Here is a 2,500-nt window from a genome sequence, read left to right as displayed (position 1 = left end):
TTTCCTATTGACCTACATCTCTTATACATCTCAACACCAGCATTGAAGGAAGCCGGAACAAGAGAGAAAAAAAAAAGGCCTACAGCACCTGGTATTCCCAGGTGGTCTCCCATCCAAGTACTAACCAGGCCCGTCCCTGCTTAGCTTCCAAGATCAGACAAGATTGCGCTTGTTCAGGGTGGTGTGGCTGTAGGTATTCTTTTCCTATTGACCTACATCTCTTATACATCTAGAAACCAGCATTGAAGGAAGCCGGAACAAGAGAGAAGAAAAAAAGGCCTACAGCACCTGGTATTCCCAGGTGGTCTCCCATCCAAGTATTAACCAGGCCCGGCTCTGCTTAGCTTCCAAGATCAGACGAGATTGGGCTTGTTCAGGGTGGTGTGGCTGTAGTTATTGGTTTCCTATTGACCTACATCTCTTATACATCTCAAAACCAGCATTGAAGGAGGCCGGAACAAGAGAGAAAAAAAAAAGCCTACAGCACCTGGTATTTCCAGGTGGTCTCCCATCCAAGTACTAACCAGGCCCAGCCCTGCTCAGCTTCCAAGATCACAAGAGATTGGGCTTGTTCAGGGTGGTGTTGCTGTAGGTATTGGTTTCCTATTGACCTACATCTCTTATACATCTCAAAACCAGCATTGAAGGAAGTCGGAACAAGAGAGAAAAAAAAAAAGGGCCTACAGCACCTGGTATCCCCTGGTGGTCTCGCATCCAAGTACTAACCAGGCCCGGCTCTGCTTAGCTTCCAAGATCAGGCTTGTTTAGGGTGGTGTGGCTGTAGGTATTGGTTTCCTATTGACCTACATCTCTTATACATCTAAAAACCAGCATTGAAGGAAGCCGGAACAAGAGAGAAAAAAAAAAAGCCTACAGCACCTGGTATTCCCAGTTGGTCTCCCATCCAAGTACAAACCAGGCCTGGCCCTGCTTAGCCTCCAAGATCAAACGAGATTGGGCTTGTTTAGAAATGTGTAGCTATAGGTTTTGGTTTCCTATTGACCTACATCTCTTATAATCTCAAAACCAGCATTGAAGGAAGCCGGAACAAGAGAGAAAAAAAAAAGGCCTACAGCACCTGGTATTCCCAGGTGGTCTCCCATCCAAGTACTAACCAGGCCCGTCCTTGCTTAGCTTCCAAGATCAGACGAGATTGGGCTTGTTCAGGGTGGTGTGGCTGTAAGTATTGGTTTCCTATTGACCTACATCTCTTATACATCTCAAAACCATCATTGAAGGAGGCCGGAACAAGAGAGAAAAAAAAAAGCCTACAGCACCTGGTATTTCCAGGTGGTCTCCCATCCAAGTACTAACCAGGCCCAGCCCTGCTTAGCTTCCAAGATCAGATGAGATTGGGCTTGTTCAGGGTGGTGTGGCTGTAGGTATTGTTTTCCTATATACCTACATATCTTATACATCTAAAAACAAGCATTGAAGGAAGCCGGAACAAGAGAGAAAAAAAAAAAGGCCTACAGCACCTGGTATTCCCAGGTGGTCTCGCATCCAAGTACTAACCAGGCCCGGCTCTGCTTAGCTTCCAAGATCAGACTAGATTGGGCTTGTTCAGGGTGGTGTGGCTGTAGGTATTGGTTTCCTATTGACCTACATCTCTTATACATCTAAAAACCAGCATTGAAGGAAGCCGGAACAAGAGAGAAAAAAAAAAGGCCTACAGCACCTGGTATTCCCAGGTGGTCTCCCATCCAAGTGCTAACCAGGCCCGTCCCTGCTTAGCTTCCAAGATCAGATGAGATTGGGCTTGTTCAGGGTGGTGCGGCTGCAGGTAATGTTTTCCTATTGACCTACATCTCTTATACATCTAAAAACCCGCATTGAAGGAAGCCGGAACAAGAGAGAAAAAAAAAAGCCTACAGCACCTGGCATTCCCAGGTGGTCTCCCACCCAAGTACTAACTAGGCCTGGCCCTGCTTAGCTTCCAAGATCAGACGAGATTGGGCTTGTTCAGGGTGGTGTGGCTGTAGGTATTGGTTTCTTAATGACCTACATCACTTATACATCTCAAAACCAGCATTGAAGGAAGCCAGAACAAGAGAGAAAAAAAAAAGTACTAACCAGGCCCGGACCTGCTTAGCTTTCAAGATCAGACGAGATTGGGCTTGTTCAGGGTGGTGTAGCTGTAGGTATTGGTTTCCTATTGACCTACATCTCTTATACATCTCAAAACCAGCATTGAAGGAAGTCGGAACAAGAGAGAAAAAAAAAAGGCCTACAGCACCTGGTATTCCCAGGTGGTCTCCCATCCAAGTACTAACCAGGCCCATCCCTGCTTAGCTTCCAAGATCAAACGAGATTGGGCTTGTTCAGGGTGGTGCGGCTGTAGGTATTGTTTTCCTATTGACCTACATCTCTTATACATCTAAAAACCCGCATTGAAGGAAGCCGTAACAAGAGAGAAAAAAAAAAGGCCTACAGCACCTGGTATTCCCAGGTGGTCTTGCATCCAAGTACTAACCAGGCCCGGCTCTGCGTAGCTTCCAAG

The 2,500-nt window shown here is 46.4% G+C and overlaps 3 non-coding genes and 8 pseudogenes across 3 annotated transcripts; all 11 read right to left on the bottom strand.

The window, feature by feature from the left end:
• Nucleotides 1-76: 76 nt before the first annotated feature.
• LOC142116730 (5S ribosomal RNA) lies at nt 77-195 on the bottom strand (annotated as a pseudogene).
• An 81-nt stretch (nt 196-276) lies between these two features.
• LOC142116779 (5S ribosomal RNA) lies at nt 277-395 on the bottom strand (annotated as a pseudogene).
• An 80-nt stretch (nt 396-475) lies between these two features.
• LOC142116862 (5S ribosomal RNA) lies at nt 476-594 on the bottom strand (annotated as a pseudogene).
• Nucleotides 595-867: 273 nt separating this feature from the next.
• On the bottom strand, nt 868-986 carry LOC142116991 (5S ribosomal RNA; annotated as a pseudogene).
• Nucleotides 987-1,066: 80 nt separating this feature from the next.
• On the bottom strand, nt 1,067-1,185 carry LOC142116631 (5S ribosomal RNA). Its single transcript, XR_012682533.1, has one exon. It is a non-coding gene; the product is annotated as a 5S ribosomal RNA (ribosomal RNA).
• Nucleotides 1,186-1,265: 80 nt separating this feature from the next.
• Nucleotides 1,266-1,384, bottom strand: LOC142117015 (5S ribosomal RNA). Its single transcript, XR_012682615.1, has one exon. It is a non-coding gene; the product is annotated as a 5S ribosomal RNA (ribosomal RNA).
• An 82-nt stretch (nt 1,385-1,466) lies between these two features.
• Nucleotides 1,467-1,585, bottom strand: LOC142116863 (5S ribosomal RNA; annotated as a pseudogene).
• An 81-nt stretch (nt 1,586-1,666) lies between these two features.
• On the bottom strand, nt 1,667-1,785 carry LOC142116764 (5S ribosomal RNA; annotated as a pseudogene).
• An 80-nt stretch (nt 1,786-1,865) lies between these two features.
• On the bottom strand, nt 1,866-1,984 carry LOC142116782 (5S ribosomal RNA; annotated as a pseudogene).
• A 240-nt stretch (nt 1,985-2,224) lies between these two features.
• Nucleotides 2,225-2,343, bottom strand: LOC142116575 (5S ribosomal RNA). Its single transcript, XR_012682482.1, has one exon. It is a non-coding gene; the product is annotated as a 5S ribosomal RNA (ribosomal RNA).
• An 81-nt stretch (nt 2,344-2,424) lies between these two features.
• LOC142116904 (5S ribosomal RNA) overlaps nt 2,425-2,500 on the bottom strand; it is a 119-nt pseudogene continuing 43 nt past the window's right edge.

The sequence above is a fragment of the Mixophyes fleayi genome, unplaced genomic scaffold, assembly GCF_038048845.1.
Source record: "Mixophyes fleayi isolate aMixFle1 unplaced genomic scaffold, aMixFle1.hap1 Scaffold_1683, whole genome shotgun sequence".
NCBI lineage: Eukaryota > Metazoa > Chordata > Amphibia > Anura > Limnodynastidae > Mixophyes > Mixophyes fleayi.
This window is presented reverse-complemented; position numbering and strand designations above follow the sequence as displayed.